At 43.0% G+C, this 13,205-nt stretch overlaps 1 long non-coding RNA gene across 1 annotated transcript; it reads left to right on the top strand.

Annotated features, from left to right (window-relative positions):
• The first annotated feature begins 9,173 nt into the window (after positions 1-9,173).
• LOC128406351 (uncharacterized) lies at positions 9,174-12,950 on the top strand. Its single transcript, XR_008328475.1, has 2 exons — positions 9,174-9,258; positions 12,440-12,950. It is a non-coding gene; the product is annotated as an uncharacterized LOC128406351 (long non-coding RNA).
• The last annotated feature ends 255 nt before the right edge of the window (positions 12,951-13,205 follow it).

The raw sequence follows: 13,205 nt of genomic DNA, 5'->3' as shown, positions 1-13,205 counted from the left end.
ACCTGGCCCCATGCCATTTAACTGTAAAGTGAAGCACCAAATCTTCATGATTCATCCTTCAAAAGCATATCAGTCCTTTGAAAACAAACTTGGATTAGTCTAACCCAGGGTGGGGAAAATATAGCCCGAGGGCCATATTCCCTTCTGTGAAACTTTCCAGGAGGCCACAGGCCAGTGGTGGGTAGGAACAGAATCTAAAGTATGTGAAGAGACAGATGTAGATTTCACTTTTGTACAGCAGGCTGGTTTCTAGACACACTTGCTTCCTACAGCGAGGCAAGAAGCATGATCAGAGTTCAAGGGCACATCCCAGCCAGGCAAAAGCACTCAAGGAGGGTAGAAGTCAGGTCTGGCAAGAGATTTGGCCTGGGGAGAGTTCTAGAGCCAGCTGGAGAAGACTGGATGGTCTGCATTTGGCCCCTGGACCTGAGCTTCCCCAATGTTTCTTCTCGTTTCCAGTTCTCCCTTCAGGTGGGACCATTTCAGCATGGGCAAAAGTTGTCCACTCCAGGTGGCTCTAAACACAACACCAGTCTCAGAGAATTTCCTGTTGATTCAGAGTCCAGGAGAAGCCTTGTGTCCCCCTCACTGTGAATTCTCTTCGTAGATGTCAAGAACTCAGCATTCAATCAGGGATGCTTGGAGTGACTGTTTCAGAGAGGCTCAGGAATGTGCCAGCTTTGAGGGAAAAAAGGAAGGGGACAGAGAGAGAGCAATCAGTGCAAAAGGCTTCAAGAGGATATACTGGGGGTTTTTTGGGCTGGGGGTTTCTTCCTAGTGAAGAGACAACTAATTTTATGTGCTGTAGTTGTCATGGCAGCAGAACAAGAGGCTCACAAATTGATCTCAGGACTCCTGGAATTGATGGGCTGTCCTGGGGTGACAAGGAATAGAAGAAGCACCTGCTGGATCAAGCCAATGGCCCACCCTGTCCAGCATCCAGTTGCCTACAGGAAACCCAAAAGCAGGACCTCAGCACAACAGCACTCTCCCCTCCTGTGGCTTCCAGAAACTGCTATTCAGAAGCAAACATCCTCTAACCATTGAGGTAGAGCATAGCCATCCTAGCTAGTAGCCACCAATAACCATATCCTCCATCCATTTGTCTAATCCTCTTTTAAAGGCACCCTAATTGGTGGGACGCGGGTGGCGCTGTGGGTTAAACCACAGAGCCTAGGACTTGCCGATCTGAAGGTCGGTGGTTCGAATCCCCGCAACGGGGTGAGCTCCCGTTGCTCTGTCCCTGCTCCTGCCAACCTAACAGTTCGAAAGCACATCAAAGTGCAAGTAGATAAATAGGTACCGCTCTGGCGGGAAGGTAAACGACGTTTCCATGTGCTGCTCTGGTTCGCCAGAAGTGGCTTAGTCATGCTGGCCACATGACCCAGAAGCTGTACGCCGGCTTCCTCGGCCAATAAAGCGAGATGAGCGCTGCAACCCCAGAGTTGGTCACGACTGGACCTAATGGTCAGGGGCCCCTTTACCTTTAGTTGGTGGACATCACTGCCTCATGTGGGAGCAAATTCTATAGTTTAACTATGTGCTGTGTGAATTAGCCATTTCTTTTGCCAGTGGCAGAAACACTTGCATTGCATGCAAAAGGTCCCAGGTGTGATCCCTGGCATTTCCAGGCAGGGCTGGAAATGTCTCCTGTCTGAAGCCCTGGAGGGCTGCTACCAGTCAGTGTAGACAGTATAGAGCTAGGTGGACCAGTGGGCTGGTGTATAAGGCAACTTTCTATGTTCCAAAGGTCATGGTTTGGAATATACATACATACATATACATATGAGTGTGTGTGTGTGTGTGTGTGTGTGTGTGTGTGCGCACACATATACTCACACATAAATACATATAGGTATGTGTGTTTGTTTCATCTTGATATTTTATTGATTTTAAGGTAGTAATCTTAATTGTAGTTTGCTGTTTTCTCCGATACTGTCTGATACTGTCTTTTTTCTTGATTAGTGTTCAATTCTACGTATGTTCAATGCACACTATGTATGTTGTTAGGAGTGATGCAAAATTAAAGATATATTTCAGTCTGGGAAGAACAGCAAATTAAGCAATGTGTCTGGGGTTTGTTGACTTTAAAAATGATCTCTATAAAGGAAAGGAAGGATTAAACAATTTCTTAGGTAGTTATATTCATATATTTATCTATTCACATGATAGTGTTGAACTTGATTTGGCTCTGTGTGTGTGTGTGTGTGTGTGTGTGTGTGTGTGTGTGTGTGTATTCCTGAACTTCCAAGTACAGAGCACAGCTCACTCATTTAAGATAGGAGTCACCAAGCTATGTGGGACTTCAGGTAAATTAGGCATGTTGAGAAAGTGCCATGCTCTTTGTAAGTGGGCAACTTACAAAGAGTTGCTCACAGAAGTACAACAACAATTGGAATCGAAAAGTTCTGAAGATATGACAGTTAGTTACAGATTGGTTGCAATACCATCAAGTAAATGATGTGTTTAAAATAGACGAGAAAAATGGATTTAGAACAGAAATTTCAAGGTTTGAAAAGGAATTATTGGAAAATAATGTGAAGTCACTTTCTAAAATGTATAAATTGTTTCTAGAGTGGCATACTAAGGATGAAGAAGTTAAATCGTTAATGATAAAATGGGCACAAGATATTGGGCACAATATCCAATTTTCATCTTGGGGAAAATTATAGCGGGAAGACTTAAAATTTACAGCGTGCTGTGCGTTGAAGGAAAACTACATGACAATGATGTATCACAGTGGTATTGAACAGCTGTAAAATTAGCTAAAATGTATAGAACTGCTTGCAATGTTTGCTAGAAATGTAGGGAGAAGGAAGGCACGTTCTTCAGAATACTTAAGCATTCTGGGAAATGATTTACAATGAGTTGAAGAAAATGTTTAAAATAACATTTGTGAAAAAACCAGAGGCTTTTTTTGTTAGGCATTTTAGGTACAGAGATTCTGAGGGAGCAGAAATGACTATTCATGTACGTGATGACAGCAGTGAGGATACTACTGGCCCAGAGATGGAAAGAAGACAAAGTTCCAACCAGAGAGGAATGGCTGATGAAGATGATGGACTATGCCGAAATGGTGAAATTGACTGGGAAAATCAGAAACCAGGAAGAGAAGAATTTTAAGAAGGAATGGGAAAAATTCATAATGTACTAAAGAGAACACTGTAAACAACTGAAAACTTTGGCAGCATTCGAGTAATGCTTGTAATGTATGAAAAACTATGGCAAAATGGATTACTGTTCTTTTAACAAGTTAGAGAAAATAAGATAAGCAGATGAAAAGAAAGATTGATAATGGTAACCATGGAAGGGCGGAGGGAAGGCAAGGGATTTAAAGAATCCTAAATGAGGAGGTGAATGATTTGTTTGAGTTTAAATTTATTATGTAGAATTTAATAAAAATTTATTTATTTATTTTTAAAAGAGAAAGTGCAATGGGCACCAATCACAAAATGACTACTAAGGTATGTGTAAAGGTAAAGGGACCCCTGACCATTAGGTCCAGTCGTGACCGACTCTGGGGTTGCGGCGCTCATCTCGCTTTATTGGCCGAGGGAGCCAGCGTACAGCTTCCGGGTCATGTGGCCAGCATGACTAAGCCGCTTCTGGCGAACCAGAGCAGCGCATGGAAAAGCCGTTTACCTTCCCACCGGAGCGGTACCTATTTATCTACTTGCACTTTGATGTGCTTTCGAACTGTTAGGTTGGCAGGAGCTGTGACCGAGCGACAGGAGCTCACCCTGTCGCGGGGATTCGAACCGCCAACCTTCTGATCGTCAAGCCCTAGGCTAAATGACTGCCATGGGTGTGGCACCTCAGGTCCTTCTTTGTGTGCTCCCTCCACAAGAGGTCCAGGTGTGGCAACATGAGAACAGAGTCTTTTAAGTGGTGACTCCCCATTTACGAAATGTTCTCCCCAAGGAGGCCCACCTGGTGCCTTTATAACATATCTTTAGGTGCCAGGTAAAGTGGTTTCTCTGTAATCAGGACTTTGACTCACTAAACAATTTATGGGCTTTTAAATGTGTTTGAGGGAGGGCAGTTATCGGTCTCATTTGGGTTTTTTATGTCATAAACTGTCCTGTGATCTTCATATTAAGGTTGTTTTTATAAAACATAATTACAGTGGTACGTCAGGTTAGATACGCTTCAGGTTACAGACCCCACTAACCCAGAAATATTACCTCTGGTTAAGAACTTTGCTTCAGGATGAGAACAGAAATCGTGCAGCAGTGGTGCAGCAGCAGCATTAGCTAAAGTGGTGCTTCAGGTTAGTAACAGTTTCAGGTTAAGAACAGACCTCCAGAGTGAATTACGTTCTTAACCTGAGGTACCACTGTATACGTAACAATACATAATTATAAAACAAACAAATAATAAGAACAACAAGAACACAATTTGGCTGTCTTGCATGTGCCATAATACAAAATGACTGCCCTGGATTGTGGAGTAAAACAAAATGGCTGTCATTTTGTTTTACTCCACATTTTGTTTTACTCATATATAAAAGGTTAGAAAGAACTAAAAATGGTGTAGATATGCCACCCCAAGTAATTTTCATATTTGAGGGGTTATATAATAAGACCTTTTGCTTGTGCCATAGGAGGTACTGGCAGGTGGACCGTTACCCACAAATGTAATGTTGACAACCCCCTCAGATAGCCAGCTTTCTAAGGTCTACCTGCCATTTCTCTGTCGTGAGAGTGTTTTTGTGCTGCCTCGTGCAATGGGCTGACATTTAAGTTTTAGAGCAGAGGCTGGAAATAATGGCTTTTTTGCTGAGCTCCTTGCTAATCACAAACTGCTTTCGCATATTGAAAATGAGTTCTGCTCAGGACTATTGATTTTTTTGCTCTTTGCTATTCTTTATTTCATGCTCTGCGTCAAGATGCTTAACCTTACAGGGCTGGGATATGCCACAATTCAGTTGTCACAACTTATGCAGCCCTTTCCGCTCCTAAGTGTGAGAATTAATGATGGAGCAAAGACTGTAAGGTGGAGAAGGGGCATCTTATGATTCAGGGGTGCTCAAAGGAGTAGAAATGGTGGCTAGATTTTATCACATGCTATTGTCAAACCTTTAGAACCAGCTTGGTGTAATGGAAAAGCGGGGAATCCTTTTCAGCCTGAGGGCCACATTCTCTGCTGGGAAACCTTCCAATAGCCAGTGTTGAGTGGGACCAGAGGCAAAACTGGGTGAAACAAAGAATGTAAATTTTACCTTTGTGCAGTAGACTGTATTGTACACCCACTTCAAAGAAGGTGTGGAACAGGGCCAGTGAAAGGTATGGTTTGGGGAGGGTTTTGAGGGCCATACAGAGAGGTCCTGTGGGTCACATTTTGCCCTTGGTTCTGAGGTGCCCCATCCCTGCCCCTTTGTGTAAAGATGCAAGGAAGGTATTGAACCTGGGAAATCTTCTGTATGCTGCAAATCATCTGCTTTGTCACTGAAATATGCTGCCAGGAGCTGCTGCCTCACAATGGCTATGCAATGCTGGAAGCTGTAATGTTGCACTCTCAGCAAGGGCAATTGCACTTTACCCTATATACAGCTCGCAATAGCTTATATGTCTGGGCGATTACTAAGGTAATGTTGAACAGCAAATGCAGCTGCCTATTTTCCATCTCCCTCTTTCTTGCTAGCATTTGATGTTCAAGGATTACAAACAATTTTCAAATCAAACATGTGTTAAATGTCACCTTTCAGCTACATTCGCTTGCTAAAAAGAACCTTAAGATATCAATTCCTTTCCCCACCCCCAGAGTATTTTTTTTAAAAAAAAGAACAAAGAGATTTGGAACAGCGCACATTGTGTAGGAAATTTGAGTTCCTCATAGGTATTGTAGGGCAATTTCCTTTTTAAAAAAATCATTAACAAATCAAATGCTATTACCATGGCTTTCATCATTTGGGGCTTGTCAGTTTTCTACTTTCTCTGGAGTTCCACGTAAGGAGGATGCAAATATACATGCTGGAGTGGCTGCTGCTGTTCCTATTCTCAAAAAGGGTTGGTGGTGGGTAGGTGAGCAAGCTTTTGGAATTTCAAAACCATCCATTCAAATAATGGGGCACCTAAAAAAATATAAATGTCTGATGCCTTTTAAACAGATTGGCTGTGAGGAACCTCTTTTTTTTTGCTTTTTGTTTTGTCACTGCCTGCTTTCTCTTAAACAGTTGAGGCTTGAATACCAGTTGTGGTTGGGGCCAGAGGCAAAAATGGACAGAAACATTGCTTTTTCCCTCTTTCTTCCACCCCTTCTCTCCCTCTCTCTGAATTCCCTGTTTTTCTCCCTCTCCTCTGTCAGTCTTTCTCTCCTCCTCTCTTATTTCTGCTACCCACTTCCCTTCCCTTTTGACACCATCTTCCACTTGCTGTGCGACTTGGGGCAGCCCTGAACAGATGCTGGTTTGACAAAATCTGCGTTCATCACCCATGGGAGAGCTAAAAACTATGGCAAGTCGTCTGTCTAACTGGTTTGGGGGCTTGCCCCTAGTTATGGTGCAAGTCAAATAAATGGGCCTCCCTTGTTCTCTTAGATTCAGGCAGGTGGTATGGGCAGCTCAGAAGGGCCTTCACGCAAACATGTCCGTGCAATAGCAGAGGCCTGGTTGGAAAGCTGAAAGCCCACCGCTGCTACATGGGAGATGAATGGAAGAAAAGGAAATACAAATGCCCCCCTCCCCCGCTGCTAGGAGCAGTTAGGAGCTAGGTGAAGTCATAGATCTAAAAATAGTGTAGACATGCACATACTGGTCAGGTTCTGTTTTGACTTGAAATAGTTTTAGGAGGCTTCTCAGAGTCCAGTTCAGGTAGAGTCAATATGCAAGGTTCAGCCAAGTCCTAAGGTCAGGAATATCTCAGTTAACATAGTCCGATGGCCCACGGGTCAAGAAAGCCAAGAGTCCAAGGTCATGGGAAGTAAGACAGGAATGATGAACGTTGTTTCCAGGAACTGACTGATGCTGGAACCCTGCTTAAGAAAGCTGGAGCCAGCTGGTTCTCATTAGGAGCAAGAAGGCTGTTCAGTCGCAGGTGGAGTCACTTTGTCTTTTGCCCCTTCAGGCTGTTGCTCAGCAGGTAAAGCCAATTCCTGGCCCATGATAGGATGCAACACTGGATGAGACAAAAGAAGGTAAGTTTGGGCAGAATTGTGATGAGAGAAAGAGTAACAAAGATGTATTCCCCCACATGTACTTTGTTTTTGTCAAATCGTTTTTATTAATTTTTCAAATTTTACCAAATCAGCCACAAATTAGGAACAATTTAATACAATTTCCCCCTTCATGGATCAGTGCCTTGCCGTGGCGAAGGGGCTTGAATAACTCAGAGAAGCTATGAGCTATGCCGTGCAGGTCCACCCAAGATGGACAGGTCATAGTGGAGAGTTTTGACCAAATGCGATCCACCTGGAGCAGGAATACTTTGGCCACCTCATGAGAAGACTCCTGGAAAAGACCCTGTTGCTGGGAAAGATGGAGGGCACAAGGAGAAGGGGACGACAGAGGACGAGATGGTTGGACAGTGTTCTCGAAGCTACGAACATGAATCTGACCAAACTGCGGGAGGCAGTGGAAGACAGGAGTGCCTGGCATGCTCTGGTCCATGGGGTCACGAAGAGTCGGACACGACTAAACGACTAAACAACAACAATACAATTTCTCCAAAAAATGGTTTGCTGCACTCCATTCTTGATGTGTCCAAAGTTTCCTCTTGTTGCTGCTTTATTTTCCTAGTTGTTTCTGTCAGCATCCTTCAGGGGTCAAGATACCAGCTGGATAGCCCCCAGCTGGATCATGCCCTTCCAGCCATGACGAACCCCAATCTCTGGTGCAATGTAAATCAGCGACTCAGGCTTCAAAAGCCTGAGCACGATATATCAGCAGAGCATGCTGCACAAACAGAAGAGGCGCCGAGGCTTGTGGAAACATACTAACAGCTAAAGATTTATTAAGCATAAATCAGGACAAAGAAAACATGTTGTCTCCCTTTCTTCTCCTCAGAGAGAGAGTAAAAAACAAAAGTTATACACAATATGGAAGTTCCCAGCAGACTGTGCTGGAATGTAAACAGACATGTGACACGCAACAGTTCCATGTCTGTAACTAAGGGTGGAATGGAAATTTCTAAGAGTTTCTAGTTCACATCCACTCCTTACAATTCACCTTATATTACAATAGCTTTTTTATTTAAAAAACTTATTTATCCTTAACCATCAGGACAGGTTACGCTACAAATTATCAATCCACAATAAATCAGCAATTATCATTTCTAAAATGAATTCCTTTCCTTCCTTCTGCATGTATGAATGCCCCAAAGTTCACTTTCACTAGATTTTTCTACTTTTCTTCTTATCTGCGCAGTCCACTCTGTCCAAGATTCTGTCCAGACCTCTTAAATTTCCAGTCCACGTACCTCCTGTTGTAGTCTGTTGTCCATTCTAAAATAGAAATTCTAAGGTGGAGAGTTCAAGATCCTGCGTCTTCACACACACCCTGCTTCTTCAGAGGCAGGTGTGGGGCACAAAGACGACCGCAGGAACTGTGGTCCCCATAATCACCTCAAGTGTTTTCAGGGTGTTTTACTTCCCTCTGCCTAAGTCTCTCCTGGGAATGGAAGAGCTACCATCATGGCCTTGGACAGAAACAGGACTTTGTAGAGATCTTGAGAGGACAGGTCCTTCTGAAAGTGAAGATGGAGAGATGGAGGAAAACTCAGTGTTGAAAAATGGGAACCTCTGCTTCCTGCTCACACTTGCAGAGTGGATGTGGACTTGTGGTTGTAGTTGTGGCTGGCCACTGCAGAGTCACTCCTTTTTATAATTTATTTTTGCATTTTCAATTTTACGTACAATAAGCAAAAGAAAAGTAGACAAACACAATAAAAACATGAAATCACCTTTGACTTCCTCCCCCACACCCTTGGATCCTCATGTAAGGACTTTCTCTCTATATCTCTTCCGTAACTCTATTATTATAAATCCTTTGCCAACGCACAGTTCAAATGTTTACTACAAGTTTTCTGTCAAACCTACCAATGAATGTAGTTGTTTGCAATAATTTTCAAATAAATTATAAACTTTCCCCATTCTTTAATAAATTTGCCTCTTCCTGGTTTCTAATTCTTCCTGTAAGTTTTGCCATTTCAGCATAGTTCATCAATTTTATCTCTTTCCGTCTTTGGGTTAACCGAATCCTGGCAGCCTCTGAGGAATCACTCCTTGCAAGTCACCTGGTTATGGAAACAGCTGGGTCAGAAGGTGAGTGTCAGGATGGCAGCCCTTGTTAGGGGATGCTCTGTAATGTGCCACTCTGGCTGAAAGCAGGAGTATTAAGTTGTGGGCGAACATATCAGATGACACAGTGATTCTTCCAAAGCAGCTCTTTATTTGTAAGCTGGAACAGAACTGAACTGAGGAGCTCAGTCAGCCTGCTTATATAGAGCGCCAGAACAACGTAACTGTTGCAACTTTCTAAAACTATCCAATCACTGAACGTCACTTTCAATCCTTCATTTGCATAACTATCTACAGCATCCCCCTGCTGGCCCAGATTGAGAACTTCAGTACATAACAAGGAGAGACAGGAATCCCAGAGCTGAGCATCAGCTTGGAGCACCACAGCAGCTGACAGCAAGCTCCAGAAGGGTGGGCAAAAGAAATGAGAGAATGGAAGGTCAATTGAGAAAGGCAGGAGTTTGAGTTGGAAGCTCAGTGATGAGTCAGTAAAATATGCCTACTACTGATGTAAGGAGATCCCTGATGACCTAGGCACCTCAGGAGCTGTGAGAAGGTCTCCCAGTTGCAGAAACAGCGCTGATGGGAGTTGCTAAAAAAAATTGTCAAAGATTGTGCTGCTGTATTTAGACTGAGTTTTATGTTAACTGCTTTGAGCACAGATTTGTGGAAACTGTATTTGTGGAAATTGCAATCCATAAATAAACTAACTTTGACTAACTAGGTTGTTGAAATTTGAGCAGGCTTTCAGCATTCAGTGCTAGGTGGAAACAGCCATGCTTGTGCCTATACTGAGAGACAGAAGCTATGGAAACCCAAGTTTCCCCAGGTGAGATATTGAAAGGCATGGAAGAGTGAAGCAGAAAGTTGCCAACACCTCTAAATATCCTTCCTCTTCTAGCTGAGAAGCACAGGCCACAAATCTATGGACTGGGGCATTTCTGCATCAGAGACACACATTATACACCTCTCATGTCCACTCTCCTTCTTTCCTTGACTGATCACCTTTAAATCAATGAGTCATACTGGCAGTGTCATTACCCTCAGTGCTAATGATAAAATAATGACTCACTGCCTCATATTTGCCACCTGGATTGCCTGATGTGCAGATGGCTCTTTTAATATCCAGGCAACTGAAGCTCCAGAGATTTAGTTCCCTGAATAGGAGAGTTGCAGAAAAAAGGTTTCCTGTGTTCTCTTCTCCTGTCCACTCTGTGCTGCCTTTAGGAAATTGAAGAAGGCCATTGTGAGGATTGCCAGATTTCTAGGTTGGGCTAAATATTTGGGAGTTTTAGCTTCGTTTTCAAGGCCTACAAGGGAAGTTAAACTGATTTAGTTAAACTATGTGGTTTAGTTAAACTTCCACAAGATGTATTGATTATCACCAGCCTGGCTAGCTTTTAACATCAATTAGATAAATTCATTGAGGATAAAGGTATCAATGGTTATTAGACATTATGGCAATGTTGTGCTCCAACCTTGTTTGTGGGCTTCTCATTGGGGCATCTGGTTAGCCAATCTGAGAAGAGGATGTTGAACCAGATGGGCTTTTGGCCTGCTCCAGCAGGGCACCTCTTAGGTTTTAAGGAATACAGTGGTACCTCGCAAGACGAATGCCTCGCAAGATGGAAAACTCGCAAGAAGAAAGAGTTTTCCGTTTTTCGAGGTGCTTCGCCAGACGAATTTCCCTATGGGCTTGCTTCGCAAGAAGAAAGCCCATAGGGAAATCTCCAGGGACCTCTTTTAAAATGCTGGCGGTCGGGAGCAAAGACTTTCGCCCTCCGCCGGCCTTCAGAAGAGGTCCTGGACCTCTTCTGAAGGCCGGCGGGGGGCAAAAGTCTTTGCTCCCCCCTGCCTGCCTTCCCGGGACAGCGGAGACTTCTCCGCTGTCCCAGGGGCTTTTAAAATGCTGGCGGTCGGCAGCAAAGCCCTCCTGTCCCCGGAGCTTGTGGGGCGGGAGGTGGGGAGAAGGGCTTTTCTTCCCACCGCCAGCCTTCAGAACAGCCTTCTGAAGGCTGGCGGTGGGAAGAAAAGCCCTTGTCCCCCCCCCCCCAGCCTTCAGAAGAGGTCGGGGGACAGACTGTCCCCGGACCTGGTCTGAAGGCGGTTTCCATAGGAACGCATTGATTGATTTTCAATGCATTCCTATGGGAAACTGTGCTTCGCAAGACAAAAAACTCGCAAGAAGAAAAAACTCGCGGAATGAATTAATTTCGTCTTGCGAGGTACCACTGTAGATTCCACCTCAGGATTAAAAGTGTTCCCCATACGACTTGCTTCTATAGTTTTCCTTAAAAACACATTTTGTTTTTCAAGGAAAAAATAAATCAGAAAACAGTCAGTATTTCTTGTAAATTTCAACTGTTGGAAAATCAGAGATCAGCAAATATCACAATTCCAAAGCAGTTTATTTGGTTTTCTCTTCCCCCTGCCTTCTCCCTTTTAATAGTGCAAGAAAAATACTGAACTCAGATGCAACAATCTTCTATGCATTGTTTTTGCTGACTCTACATATGTAATAAATAGAAATCATTTCCCCAGAAAGTCAGCCAGAAATAATAAATTGCACGCCCCTGTAATGTGGACTGAAATCCTGTCCATACCTATTTATCTCTTCAAACCAGTGTTTTTGAGTTGCAGAAAACTCAAGTGTATTCTGCAACATGTCATTGATGCAACAATAGTACACTATAGGTGGATTTATACTGGGGCATTCATACATCATTCTGCTTTATTAGGTCCCATCCACACTATACATTTAAAGAAGTATCATGTCACTTTAAACAGTCATGAGTTCCCCCGAAAGAATCCTGGGAGCTGTCACTTGTTATGGGTGCTGGGAGCAGCTAGGAGACCCTTATTCCTCACAGAGAGCTACGGTTTCCAGAGTCCCCTGGAAAGAGGGATTGATGTCTAACTGCTTTGGAAATTATATAACTGTGAGGGAATTATATAACTCCTATATATAACTTATATAGGAAGTCTACTAACAGCTCTCAGTACCCTTAATAAACCACAGTTCCCAGAATCTTTTCGAGGAAGCTAGGGAGAAATGTGAATTTTGAAGGATAATTCTGTATCCCCCCCCCCGAAAGTGCAGATTAGGTATGAATTAAAGCTCCACCATTGGCTTCCACCTCCTGCCATCAGTGTAAAAAGCCCACATGGCCTCTACAATATCTGTTCTCCCTTCTGCTCTCTGTAGATCCCCTGCACTGCTTCAAGACTCTTCCCAACACTCAACAAACCGGAAGTTTCCAGAAGAGGGCAACAAAGATGGAGAAGAAGAACCTGTGATTTCCTGGTTACTAATGGACACTTCTAGAACATGCTCACCAAGCCCAATGTTTATGCGTCATTCATCGTCTGTGGATTGTTAGCATCAGAAAAGTATAACATAAATAAGAACAGTTATTTTTACATTCAGAAGCATTTACCTATTCATAATTAACATCTTCCTAAAATAAATACATAATTAGATGTCTCATGAAAAAAAAGAAGACAGAGTTACAGATGAGTTTATGTAGGTTATATGAAGGTTGATTATAATGGAAAATTAATTACAAGCATCTTGGACTAAGTGACTGGCATACTATTTTGTTTTGCAATAATTAAGGGTGTTAATAGTAAACAATGAACAAGGAGATATCAAAAGGTTTAAATGGAACAAAATTATTTAGGGTCTTAATTAGGAAATAAAAAGGAAAAAAGCCACAGCTTATTTGTTGAAACATTAAAACTTAATATTACTTTATACATGTCAACACGCAGAATAAGAATACAATCTAGTCAGAGTTAGGCACTTTTTGATTATAGATTATTCTATATCTGGTCTTTATAGAGCATTCTGGTATGCCCCACAGAGAAACTTACGGTCTTCAAATAAAAACATCTTGAAGGTCCCAGGCCACAGAGAGGTTAGGCTGGCCTCAACTAGAGCCAGGGCTTTTTCGGCTGTGGCTCCGATCTGG

This window comes from Podarcis raffonei, chromosome Z, assembly GCF_027172205.1.
Source record: "Podarcis raffonei isolate rPodRaf1 chromosome Z, rPodRaf1.pri, whole genome shotgun sequence".
Taxonomy (NCBI): Eukaryota; Metazoa; Chordata; class Lepidosauria; order Squamata; family Lacertidae; genus Podarcis; species Podarcis raffonei.
The sequence above is the reverse complement of the archived record's forward strand: the minus strand, read 5'-3'. Positions and strand labels throughout refer to the sequence as shown.